Raw genomic sequence first — 14655 nt, forward strand, 5'->3', positions numbered from 1 at the left:
ATGCTTGCAGCCAACCATTGGACTGAGTGTGGGGTCCCCAATGGAGGAGTTAGAGAAAGGACTGAATAAGCTGAAAGGGGTTGCAACCTCATAGGAAGAACATCAATATCAACTAACCAGACCTCCCCCCCAGAGCTCCCAGGGACTAAGCCACCAGCCAAGGAGTACACATGGATCCAGCTGCATATGAAGCAGAGGATAGCCTTGTCAGGCATCAATGGGAGGAGAGGTGCTTGGTCCTATGAAGGCTTGATAGATGCTCTAGTTAGTGTAAGGGAATCTAGGGCAGGGAGGTGTGAGTGGGTGTATCGGTAGAGGAACACCCTTATAGAAGCAGGAGAAGGGGGATGGAATAGGGGGTTCCCAGGAGGGGGAAACCAGCAAAGGGGATAACATTTGAAATGTAAATAAAGAAAATATCAAAAATAATAATAATAAAAGAAACCCTGACTAAGACAAATTGGTACCAGGATAATGGGGCATTCCTGTGAAAACCTGACCCTGTTTTGGGGAGGACCATGGAAGGACTTTGGAACTTTGAGGTAGAAGAGCCATTGGGATGTTAAGAGCTCTGTGGGATTTTCTGTAGGAGCTTGGAAGATACTGTTGAGAACAGTGCAGAAGATGGAGTCATGGCTTGTGAAATTTCAGAGGGAAGAGTAAAGACTCTTATCAGGGCCGTTGCTGTTTTGATTGTGACGATTCTGTGGTTTTGGTTAGCTGGAGCTGAAAAAAAAAAAAAAAAAAAACAGTTGTGATTAACAAGTTTCCAGAACTACTAAAGCAAAACCTTTGCATTACTAGGACTATTGATGCTGGTTAGCTGGTGCTAAGAAATTAGTGGTGATTAAGAAGAGGCCAGTATCACTGAGGTGACATCTTCTGGGAAGTGTTTTCTGAGAGCACAATGAGGCTATGTTCCATAGATAGCCAAGGTTGTACCTCTTGCTGCAGCAGGACTTGGTAATGTGTACTGGTAGTACTGGTTTTGAGGGCATGAAGGTCATGAAGAACAGCTGAGGCTTGGCACTGTGAGAGGCCTGGGGAGGCCATTGGAGAAATTCTCAGTTGCAACTGATGACCCAGGACTTGAAGGGGTCATACAAAGGAGTTGAGGCTTGGCACCATGAAAAGAGCCTATGAGAGGATATTGGAGAAGCCTAGTTACAGGGGAAGACAGCAGTGTTTTGGAGATGCCAGTACCATGAATGACCAACAAGAGCAGCAGCAGCTGTGTAGTACAGGCATCTGGAGCCTAGAAGACAAGGTGTGTGCTACAAAGTGCAGAGCTGGAGAAGTGACCCAAGCCCTTGGAGCAATCCAGAAGATTGTGAGTTGTATCCCAGACATTGGACAGTTGGAGTTTAATTTTACTTTGGATTGTGATTGTGCCCTGATATTTTTCCCTCTTGAAAGAAGAAAGTATTTTAGTGGAGCCCACAATTAAGAGACTTTTAATTATAAAAAGACTTTGAATTTTAAAATTGGATTGGACATTTTAAAGGGATTGAAATTTTAAGAATTTGAAGACTTGGGACTTTTAAAGTTATTTAGATCTTGGGGGATGAATAAGAAAGTAAGGGTTGATGCTTAATAGTGATGTGTTTATGTGTCAAGTTGACAAGGGGTCAATTGTACTGGCTGATTTTGTGTCAACTTGACACAGGCTGGAGTTATTACAGAGAAAGGAGCTTAAGGTAAGGAAATGCCTCCATGAGATCCAGCTGTAAGGCATTTTCTCAATTAGTGATCAAGAGGGGAGTGTTCCTTGTGGGCAGTACCATCTCTGGGCCAGTAGTCTTGTTTTCTGTAAGAAAGCAAGCTGAGCAAGCCAGAGCAAGCAAGCCAGAAAGTAACATTCTTCCATGGCCTCTGCATCAGCTCCTGCCTCCTGATTTGCTTGAGTTCCAGTCCTGACTTCCTTTGGTGATCAATAGCAATGTGGACAGTGCAAGCTGAATAAACCCTTTCCTCCTCAACTTGCTTCTTGGTCATGAAGTTTGTGCAGGAATAGAAACCCTGACTAAGACAGCATCTAAAGCAACCTCAAACCTTACTGGGAAGATAGGCAAGCCACCAAGATTTAGGGAACAATGAGATTTTAAAAGCAATAATATGGTACATAAGGAGCCTTTACTTACTCTTCCAGACTACAAAGCAGCTGAAATAACTGCAAGCACCTGATGAGGGGTACCAAGCACTTACATTAGTAAATGGCAGGTATAATACAGAACAAATTATTTTGAGTTAGTGTAAGTTTTAAACCAAGATGAAACTAAGCCATGAAGATGTGTTCAGCTTAAGTAATATGTTAAAGGGAGGGAGAAAACATGTGACAAGAATTAGAGAAACTTTTTTTTTTCTTTTTTGGATGATTGCCATAAAAGCTTATATAATATTTAAATCAATCTAATGAACAACTACTATAATTTCTACCTAGCACCTATAGTAATGGATTAGTGTCCAGCTCATGGTGCTGCCAGGAGATGGGGCCAAGTGACTGGAAGCAAATCTGTGAAGGAAATATTGGGATTCTATCCACCTCTGCTCTGTCCTGTGTATCATTCTGCTTCTCAGCTGCCACACAGGGAGTAGTTTCCTCTGCCCATGATGCCCCACAACCACCTTGTTACTGACTTGGAACTTAAGCACTTACCAAAACAAATGCTTTTTCGCTTTTTCCTTTTAAGTTGGTTATCTCCAGTATTTTATTGTAGTAACAAGAAGCAGACTTGCACAACAGTTCTGCTTTTTCTTTTCAGACCACCTTCTGTTTCTCCCCTAAACTTGCTAAACTTGCTTTACTGTCTTGTCACCTCATCAGCGTTATTGATGAACATTCAGTGTTTGCACACAGCCATGAACTTAGTAGGAGCATGACTGAGCAGGAAGGACATTTGGTTACCACACCTGCTATTGTTGTCTCCTGTTTAGCTCTACTGTATTTGTGTTATAAATTCTTGGGGAGTCTTTATCTTACCTTGGGTTTTTGTTCCTGTATTCTTTATTCCTGTATTTTAACCATCTCAGAACCCATAGAGATACTGTCCTTAAGCCATCTTCACCCATCATAGAACATGCCAACTTACTTTCAGCATCTTACTCTATTACATCTCTGTCTCTTCTTGTCACCACTCTAGTTTCTCCATATTTCCTAGATTCACTAGAATACAAGGCAATCACTTTTGATTGAGAAAATGCAGTTATATGCTGCTTTTTATAGCATTCTTCCTTTCCCATTTTTTACTTTTTAGAAAAAGTTCATTTTTGTCATGTAATTGACTCATGGAAGAAAGGTTAATCTGAATGATCAAGGGGTGTTAATTTGTGGGTTAAAATGTGTTAAATAGTTGATATGAAGTCTGTTTAAGTCAATTAGAGTATATAATGAAGATGTTGCCAGGGTGTTAGGGAACCTTTTGGAGTTAGTTTGGAATTCACCAGTGCAAGTTGACTGCAGCACCTGATTTGAAATGCAAGTGCATATGAATGGGTGTGCGCATGTAGAAGATGTTTGACTTTATTAATATGACTTATCTTTTGTTATGGGAAATGAGACATACCATTCGTTTCATTAGTAAGATGGACACGAGATTAGCAGCATCGGTACCTCCCTTACTGACGCTCCTCGAAGATAAACTGCGCCTGCGCTGTGTAACCAGGGAGCATTACTAGCTTTTTGCTTGTTTTTCTTCTTTGTCCTTAAATTTTTTTCAGCAGCATCAATAAACATCGAATGGAGAAAGGCATGCAGATATAAATAAATGCTTTATTTCTTCTGTAAAACTGCCCACAGTGATGTTATGAGACATTGTCATATTGGTTAATACCATCAAAATTTCAAAACAGTTATTATTATGTTGACCTTAATGTTATGATACATAAATTTCAATAGTTGAACTCAAGTTGACCCAAGAATACAGCATTGTATCTTCCACAGTTCGGATGCACAAGGGAATGAGTTAAACCCCCCCCCCCCATATTTTAACTATGTTCTTCCCCTCAACATGTGGCTCGCTATGGTACTATTTGTTACTGCTTACACCAGTTTACTAGCGATAAACACATTTAGCATTGCAGCTTCAACTCACAACCCTCCAGTTTAATCATTAGAGATGGATGAAAAGCAGGTCTCCTTTGCTAATGGGCTTTCAGCACTGATGGAGCCAGTGCCAGGATGATGGAAGCATGCAGCTGAAATAGACCAGATAGCTCCTTTCTGATGAATTTCCAGCAAATATCATATTTTTAAAAATACGGTGAGCAATTTATACTATTACTTTTTAATCTGTGGAGAAGCACTATGAGTACAGTCTTTTGTAGCTCATTAGCAATTTCTTTAATGAGTTTTTTTTTTTTTGGTGTGATAGATAGTTAAAGTAACAGACAAATGACAGATTGTTTGCCTTTAATGATTTCCCTGTTTCGAGCCCATTACAAAGCAATTAGAAATCTGACAGCATTTTCACTCTGCATTACTGATCATCTAAAGTGATGAGGAATGAGAGGTGATGAATATTAATTGTATATTTTCATATGATTATCATAAATTATTACCTTGTCTGATGTGCTGCAGGTGAAGTGGGAACGTTAGAGAAAGTCAGTCAGATATATTAATTTGAAAGACTGGATGTTTTTAAATCTGTGTCTGTAGTGAGAATCTTGGTCTGTAGTGTTACTCTTTATTTCCCTGTGAATATTAAACTAAGTGTTTTTTTTTACTTTCTCTGTTTGTGTGGAGAAATTTAAATACATTTTCTTACTTGAATACATGAAAAGTAAAGACAAATTCCATAGTGCAGTGCACATGTGTGTATGTAAGCTAACGTTAAATTTAGGAAGGGAGCCATCAATGACTTCTGTTACTGTACGTATATGTATATGTGTATATGTATATGTGTATGTGTATAGGTATATGATATGTATATGTATATATATAATATTAACACATATCATATGTACAGAGGAGGAAGCACCTAGGAACTCATCCTGTCTTCGTCTTAAAGCGAGATGATCCCGCCTAGGAAAAGGCAAGAGATCAAAGTGTACTGAGGAAGAGTATTAGATTTTTCTGTATTTTCTAGATAAAGTTTGGCATTGCCCCACAGTCCCTCACTTTCAGCAGGGAGCTAACTGTCCTCCAGATACAGGTATAATTTGTTATTTAAGCTGGCCTTAAACTTGGAGCAAATTTTGGCTCAGGGAAGAGAAAGAGTGCTTGGCGAGAGGCAAAAAGCTTAAGAAATGCTAAACTACTAATCATGGGTTTGGAGCAGTTTTACCCACAGCACAGGTATGACTTGTGAATTGAGAAGTGATAAATAAAACTGCTTTCTAGTTTACAAAAAGGCCACATATGCACTCAGGGTTGTCTTTCTAGCCTATGTATTTTGCTTTATGGAGTGTGTGGCTTGTAAAAATATGTTATTTTGGGTATACATTTATGGAAAAGAGATTAATCTATATAATGAACACACATTAAAAAAGTAAAATTTTGAAATGATGTCTAGAAACTATTCTCTTTATTTTATATGTAATTTTATGGATTCTCATTTATAAAAACTGAAAGCAAAACTCTTAGATATTTACAAATGAACATTTTTTTTTTACTCTGAGAAGTTGAGAGTTCTCTGTAACTCATTAAATTTTTTTTGATATTTTAATTTTAATTTTATGTGTATGAGTGTTTACCTGAATGTATGTTTATGCACCACATGCATGCAGTGCCGTGAAGGACAGAAGAAAGCATTGTGTATACTGAGACTGGAGTTACATAGTTGTGGGCTATTATGTGCATGCTGGGAATTGAACCTTGGTGCTCTAGAAGAGCAGCCAGCATTCTTAATCTCTCAGCTCTATTTCTAGTCCCTTTTGTTAAACTCTTTATGCTTGGCAACTTCCCAACATTTCTATCTGACAATATCCATTGTCCAAGTCTGAATGCAAACTTTATATATTCTAAAGTAGAAACAGTTGTCATTTGTTTCTCTTATACCTCTAAGATATGACTGTATTAGCATTTTGGATTGTTGCTGTTTGTTTGTTTGTTTTTTACAGTTTACATTTTGAGATGGGTGGGTGGCCCTATCCTTCAGCTGGGATATGGTCTCTACAGGTTCTCTCTTCCCTTTGTTAAGTATTTCAGCTAATGTCATGCCCATTGGCCCTGGGAGTCTCTTGCTTTCCTGGCATCTGGTACTTTCTAGTGGTTACCCTCAGTTTCCCACCCCCCTCTGCTACACACCTCCGTTTAATTTCCTGACCCTCTGTGACACCAAACCAAGTCACTATTGTTGATACCAAGAAGTGTTTGCTGAGAGGAGCTTGGTATAGCTGTCTCCTGAGAGGCTCTCCCAGCACCTGTCAAATACAGATGAGGATGCTTGCAGCCAACCATTGGACTGAGCAAGGGTACCCCAATAGAAGAATTAGGAGAAGGAATAAAGGAGCTGAAGAGGTCTGCAACCCCATAAGAAGAACAACAAACTCAACTAACCATATTCCCCCTCTCCCCCAGAGCTCCCAGGGACTAAACCACCAACCAAAGAGTACACATGGAGGGACCCATGGCTCCAGCTGCATATGTAGCAAAGGATGGCCTTAGCCGGCATCAATGGGAGAGGAGGCCCTTGGTCCTGTGGAGGCTTGATGCAACAGCATACATGGATGCTAGGGCAGTGAAGCATGAGTGGGTGGATGGGAGGGGGAGCTCCATCATAGAGATGGGGAAGGAGGGGGGGATAAGATGGGGGCTTTACAGAGGGGAAACGGGGACAACATTTAAAATGTAAATAAATAAAATAACCAATAAAAAACCTTTTTTAAAACCCCAAAAGAACAAGAAAGTTAAGGAAAAAATATCTGAATCTGTAAACAAACAAAACAAACAAACAAACAGCTTGATTTTATAAGACTCGCCAGGTTATACATCATTTGTTTCACCCCAGTGAACACTGAAGTACTGGGTCACATTTTCTTAAAGTACTATCATCCCTGTTACAGGTAACACATGTGTGTTTCTACTATTGGTATATGACTTGTCTTTAAGTAAAAACTGTCTCTTGGTTGAGAGCTTGCAAGATGGCTCAGCAGCTAAAGCTGCTTGCCAAAGCTGATGACTCAAGTTGTTCTTTGAACTCTGTATTTATGATCTGGCATTTGCATACCCACACACAACACAGAAGTAACCATTTGTGGGAACCATTGTGTATTAAAATTAGCAAATGACTCTTCTTTCCTCCTCCATCCTGTGCACTACACCTGATTCAGCTTCTTGCCATGTCTTCTCAAAAGACTTTCCGAATCGAGCGATTCTTGGCTAAGAAACAAAAGCAAAATCGTTCCATTCCTCTGTGAATCTGGCTGAAAACTGGTAACAAAATCAGGTACAACTCTAAGAGAAGACGCTGGAAGAAAAGGAAGCTGGGTCTGTAAGGATTCACACAATGGCAAGACTGGGGATTTATACTGAATTGTCATCAATCAGTCCTACCAGATGGATTTCAACATTTTTAACCTGGAGACTTGCTCATGTCTTAAATTAGGATGTTTGTACAGTAATAAAATATAGAACCTTTCAAAAAATTAGCAAACGTTTCATCAAGTGCAATGGAAATCTTAGCTTTTGAATGTTTAATACAAAGCATTATATTCTGATGCCTTCTTTGGGGCAGGCCACTAGAGGCTATGCTGACAGCTTAAGTATGGAAAATAAGGCAATTCTTTGCAGCCACTTAAATAGTAACCTTTTCAGAGTACTACGTTTTAACTTATGTCACTTCTAATTGAATGAATAAAACCTTGGTGAGATTTTGCAAGCTGTGAGAAGACGGTCACTGCTTCAGTTTATAAGTCAAATTTACCGAAGTTGAAAATGCACAATAGAAATTATCTTAGCAAGTAAAAAATAATACCTTAAGCACATGAACATAAGAGCATATAAATGTGTGTTATTGTGTATAGAAAAGGAGACAGGCAGAAAAAAAAAAGAGGCATTAAGTTTGTGAATCAGGGAACACATGAAGTGGGCCTTTTAGGTATACATCCCATGTGGAAAGTAAAAAATGTCATTTCACAAAATTGAGGGAGTCAAAGCTTTTTTGGTTTAAATGCCAACATTAGTGCAGGTGGTAGCATTTCTTTCTCATTTCTAGGAAACTGGACAGTTTCTTGTCTTTCATATTAGATCATTACGGATTTTAAGCTATGTTTTGAATACCCAGAGATAGCTGAATGTAGTAATGTGAGTGGAGATGAATAAACGATTTCCCCAAAGATTGATGGGTTGTTATTATTGTTGGTATTATTAAATAGTCTCTCAATTTAATTTTGAAGGTTTTGTTTTGAGATTCAGCTGTTCCTGGCAGATAGGAAATTAAATGGTACCTTCCAAGCACATGGGATAATGTGACTACTTGAATTATAAAGTTGCATATGCAAATAGCTTACTACCAGAGTTGAAAGCTCTTACACTGGCTGTAACAACTGTGAGCTCAGTGAAGGCAATACAATTTGCTGTGATACTTTTTCATCTTGTACAGGTTGTATACTATTATGGTTGAGCTCAAAACAGTTCCCCTTATCCATGGTTTCATAGTGTGTGGTTTTAATTACTCATAGTTAGTTATGATCCAAAAAATAATAAAAAATTCTAGATGAACTTCATCATTTTATTTTATTTTCATTAATCGTTTTATTTGTTTACATTTCAAATGTTGTCCCCCTTACCAGTTTCCCTTTCATGAACTCCCCACCCCTCCTCCTCCCCTTTGCCTCTAAGAGGATGCTCCCCCACAAACCCAAGCATCCCCCTATGCTGAGGCAGGCAGCAAGCCTCCACAGGACCAAGGGACTCCCCTCTCACCAATGCCAGATATGGAAGCCCTCTACTACATATGCGACTGGAGCCATGGGTCCCTCCATGTGTACTCTTTGGTTGGTGGTTTAGTCCCTGGGAGCTCTGAGGAGTCAGATTGGTTGATATTGTTGTTCTTCCTATGGGGTTGCAATCCCCTTCAGCTCCTTCAGTCTTTTCCTCAACTCCTCTGTTGGGGTCCTGGGCTCAGTCCAATGGTTGGATGTGAGTATCTATATCTGTCTTAGTCAGCTGCTGGCAAAGTGTCTCAGAGGACAGCCATGCCAGACTCCTGTCTGCAAGCACTTCTTGACATCAGCAATAGTGTCAAGGTTTGCTGTCTGTATGGGATGGATCCTAAGGTAGAGTGGTCTCTGGATGGCCTTTCCTTCAGTTTCTGCTCCATTTTTTCCCCTGTGTTTCCTTTAAATGAGAACAGTTCTGGGTTAAAATTTTTGAGATGGGTGGATGGGTGAATGTCTCTCAGCTAGGGGCCATGTCTATCTACTGGAGGTGGTCTCTTCATGTTCTATCTCCCTGCTGTTGGACATTTTGGCTAATATTATTCCCAGTGGGTCCTGGGAAACTCTTGCATCCCTGGAATCTGGGACTTTCTAGTGGTTCCTGCCCCCTCCCACTCTTACATATTTCTATACATTTTCCTGGCCCTCTGGACTTCTCTCCTGTCTCTTCCCATACCTGATCCTGCCTCCCTTTCCCCTCCTCCTCTTCTTTCTAACCCAGGTGCATCTGCCTCCAATAATTATTTTGTTGCCCCCTCTAAGTGTAATTGAAACATTCACATTTGGGCCTTACGTCTTGTTAAGCTTGGTATGGTTTGTGAGTTGTATTGTGGGTATTCTGCACTTTTTGGCTAATGTCTACTTATCAGTGAGTACATACCATATGTGTCTTTTTGGGTCTGGGTTACCTTACTTGCGATGATATTTTCTAGTTCCATCCATTTGCTGGCAAAGTTCTTGAAGTCCTCATTTTTAATAGCTGAGTAGTATTACATTGCATAAATATACCACATTTTCTGTATCCATTCTTCAGTTGAGGGGCATCTGGGTTGTTTTCAGCTTCTGGCTATTATAAATAAGGTTGTTATGAACATAGGTCTTCAATAGCAACAAAAACAACAGAAAGCCTACATACTCATGGAAACTGAACAACTCTCTACTCAATGATAACTTGGTCAGGGATAAAAATTAAAGAAAGACTTTCTAGAAATTAACAAAAATGAAGGCACAGCATACCCAAACTTATGGGACACAATAAAACAGAGCTAAGAGGAAAATTCATAGCACTAAGTGCTTTCATAAAGAAATTGGAGAGATCCTACACTAGCAACTTAAAAGCACATCTGATAGCTCTAGAACAAAAAGAAGCAAACACACCCAAGAAGAGGAGACAGCAGGAAATAATGGAACTTCACAATTTTCAATTCCATACTCTACAGAGGAATGTGATGGTGTTGAATGGCATCCTGCTCTGCCTGCTTGAGACATCAAGCATGACCGTTTTTAGTCTGTTCATGCTGTATGCTTTATCCACCCATAGTAACTGATCCTCTTGGTTTTAATAGTGACTGCCATGGCTGCTGTGTTCTGAAGAAGAGTTTCTTTTCATTTACAATTGTTCCAAATTGCAAGAACCATGATGTTGCCAATGCAGGTATGGTTAAGAGAAGCCACAAAGTGTGTCCTTTAGATAAGGTTAAATATTTTAACTTGAAAGGGAAATAATGAAGTCATATTCTTAGAGTCACAGCACCATATGATGTGTTTACAAAAAGATAAAGAGAGAAGGACTATGTTCTATGGAGGTGTGGTAAGGTATGGGGGAAGGGGATGTCTCAGCAGCCCATGCCAAGGCATCCCTTCCCTGCGAGGGACCAGCCACATGGCAGTATAGTATAAGAATAGAATTTATTCAGGGCATGGAGAGAGGAGTCAAAGGGTAGTAGAGGCAGAGAAAGGCAGAGAGAGAAAGTAGAGAAGTAGAGGAGAAGAGGGCGGCCATGAGCACGTGGAGAGAGTGGTGTTGGAAATGGGGAGAGGACAGAGCACGAACAAGACCGGAAGAACAAGAGGGAAAGAGAGAGAGAGGAGGGGGCAAGCAGCCCCTTTTATAGTTGGTCAGGCCTACCTGGCTGTTGCCAGGTAACTGTAGGGTGTAGTTTAGACAGAATGCTAACAAATATGAATGACTCTTCTGGGCTAAAGAGCTGCCTCAGTGGCTAATAGCACGTGCTGCTTTTGCAGAGGACCCAAAATTGGTTCCTAGAACCTGTGTCAGGTGGTTCACAGATGTATGTAACTCCAAAATCAGGTGATACAATGCTTCTGGCCTTCAAGATCACACACACACACACACACACACACACACACACACACACACACACACTTTAAAAAGAATGACTCTTCTATACTTGAAATTATGAGGAAGAAAATAGAAATCCATGCTAATTTTGCTGTCATAGCTCAAACTGACAAAGGTTTGGCCATGATGCTCAGTTAGAATGGAGAAGCAATTAAATTCATGTGCATCTACAGATAAATCAGATAGCATATGTAGAATTTGATAGTATCTATGGCTCTTGAGATATGGTAAATGGGATGGATATACTGGATTTGTTTAATTTTTACATAGAAGAAACTTTAGCAAAATCATGAGAATTATTTCTGTCATTCTTGCATAAGTAATGGTTTCAATAAAGCTGTATAGAATCATACATATGTATGATGAGGGTGCCTCCAATTGTTTTTTCCTTGGAAGACTAGTCAGTCTATAGCACATGGCTTCTTTAGCGAGAAGGGAGCAAGATGAACCCTAGAGCAGGATTTTGTCACCCCTGCCTAGGCAGTGATCTTTAAAATGTTTATATTTCATACCAGGAGCATGTTACATAATAGTTCTTATTGAAGCAAATCGGAAGTACTAGTTTACACAATCAAATTTAAGAGATTTGTTTTCTGTATAATAGTTGAGCAGATTTTCCCTTTTGCTGTGGTTAGCTTGCTAGTACCTTCCAGCATATTCTGAAGTCACGGTGTGTTTCACAGAAATGCTTTTCTCTTTCAGATATGTGTTGAGTCTCACTAGGCCATAAGTAGAATTCATAAGATGTTACTAGTATGCCAGGTCACCTCTAAAACACTATTTTAACAGCTGAGAGAAAAAAGGATAACCTGTTAAGTGGAGGTTCCTGGCTTAGCCTGAAACTTCCTGAACTACTCCTATGAAGAGGTTTCCAGCTTCCCGATGTCAAATGCTGCATTTGTTGAAAATCTGTGCATAATGAACTTAAGCAAAATAAAAGAACGTTTCACCTTTGGGAGAAAATGACTTTGTACTTTTAGTCTTATTTGGAGACGTCTACTCATTAAAGTAATATATAATGAAAGAAAAAACTACCTTTATTTTGGAAAATCAACCTTAAAACGTTCAGATTTTTCCTGTGCCTTTCAAACTTTTGAGCCTGTTCTGCTGCTACATCGTGATCTTTTATTCCTACGGAATTACACGTTTCTTCTAAAAAAGGGAACAAAAGCAAGAATTGAATAATCTTTTACATATAAAATGAATATTTATGAAAAAAGTGGCTACATTTGAAAAATTGCATGTATTTTTATGCTCCTATTTACTGGTTACTATGGCAACCACCACACTACTTAGTATTTATGTTGTCTAAGATTCAGAACACCTTTTCAGTGAGATAAATATGCCAGAGCCATGTACTGTATTTACTTTGGTGTTTAGAAAACTATTTATTCTAATGCATATTTTTGAGAAAAGTAGCAATAAATAATGTAAACTTCACCCTTGTTTAAATGGTACCTTTACTTGGAGTATAGCTTTGAAATCAAAATATTACATTTATTCTTTTCCTTGTTATCAAAATCAGTATATATAAGAGAAATAACAGAATTTAGGACTCATGAGTCAACCTTGAAATATTGTCTTTTGATTTCCCCTATGTTTATGACCTAGTTTAATTCATGAAAAATTTCTAAAGCTAGATACCCAGAGAGCTTAGACCAAATACTCAATGCTGCTTCATAAACAAGGAAATGGAAATGGCTTGAACTTTCCATTACAGATAGCTTTAGCACCTATGAACAAAAGGTTTCTACTATGGAACTTGAAGTGAAAGGCTGCTGCTATTCTCTTACTTACTTAAGTCATCCTGCCATGCGTGATACATAAATATAATTTCTAATGCCAAACGTCAGGATTAAAGTTATAAAGCATAAAACAGACATGTTTGCTTTCACGTGTTGCCTGTGAAGGAAAGCTGGAGCGGGCCCTGGGGTACCGCCAAGCAGGGAGCAGATTGTCTCTCAGAGTTGTAAACAGGGTGGGGCTACAGCTTCACAGTTGATGTTGACAGTATCTCTGTGGGAAATGTAATTATCAAATGAATTAGAACACATCTTAGTATTAAGATTATTAATTGTAATTTTAATTGCCTTTTTCAAGATAATTGGATATGTTCTAATAGGTATATGGGAAAGAGAACATTGGGCTAATTGGATATTTTGAACTCAGTTATCTTTAAAATACTTAGATGTTTAACATACACGCATATATACATATTCACATATTTATGGAATTCTTTAATTAAATGCTTTTCTAAGCAGAATTAAAATAATCTACAAGCTCTCAATGAATCTCCCTTGCAATGCTTTGAGTATTGATATCATTTAAAACTTAAATGATGATCATTTAAACAATTACACTTTTATTGTTAAGTTTAGAATAATTTTTGTTCACAGCCAACTCAGTACACAGTGCTTATGTTTGTGTAAGATTAACAACACCTTTACAGTGATAGACATATATGCCAGGATAATGTACTAGTTACTTTGTTTAGAAAAACTTATTCTAATGTATATTTTTGGTAAAAAAAAATAGCATTTTTCTAAAATTGGGAGTTTTTAAGTCTACCTGACTAGTGGGTGCTGCTAGGTGGGCTTCAGATATTTCTGGCAATTTTAGAATTTCTTTCCTTTTTCGAAAGCCATGCTATTTGGAAGTACACAGCAGCTTTAAACACTTCAGTGAAGAGGTTTAGCTTCCAGAGCTCTCAGAACTGTTGAGTGGCGTGGCCAGAGGTATGCGCAGAGCCACCGTGCTATGTTATACTAGGAAGCGTATTAAAACATATGAACACAGACTTCATCAGCATACCTACTAATGGGACAAATCATATGGGCTATGTGTCCAGTATGGCCATACCTCTGTTTAATGCAAAGACTATGAAATCTTAATGAAAATCTAAGGCATTCAAAAATTATTACAGTGATGATTATTAATGATAGGAGAGTGGTAAGGTTTTATATATATATATCTTCCCATATAGACATTTCTGTGATAACTAGTTATCATTTTATAAGGCAAATTACTTAAAATTAAGATTACAATTACACTATGGTAAAAACCACACCACTGTACAGACAATTTGGTTCTTTGGGGGCAGTGCTGGGGTTCTAATGCATGTGCAGGCATGCACCTGCTGAGCTGCATCCACAACTCAGATAACTGAGTTCAGCATGAATTCATTGTTTGTCAGCTTCCAAAAATCTAGTGCTCAATAAATAAGTACTCAATAAATAAGTCAGATGGCTGATGGGAACGGACAGGCATTACCAAGGTGCTTTCAGGGAAACATGGCGAGGGCCGTGAAGATGCCTACTTATAAATAAGTAAAGTTGGTATGTCTATCATAACAGTCGATGACAGGTTAATGATATGATATAAATATGCAAGAATTGGTTTGCTAACTTTATTTTTAC

The 14655-nt window shown here is 38.7% G+C and overlaps 1 pseudogene; it reads left to right on the plus strand.

The window, feature by feature from the left end:
• Positions 1-6897: 6897 nt before the first annotated feature.
• Positions 6898-8643, plus strand: Gm13992 (annotated as a pseudogene).
• Positions 8644-14655: the final 6012 nt, after the last annotated feature.

The sequence above is a fragment of the Mus musculus genome, chromosome 2 (genome assembly GCF_000001635.26).
Source record: "Mus musculus strain C57BL/6J chromosome 2, GRCm38.p6 C57BL/6J".
NCBI lineage: Eukaryota > Metazoa > Chordata > Mammalia > Rodentia > Muridae > Mus > Mus musculus.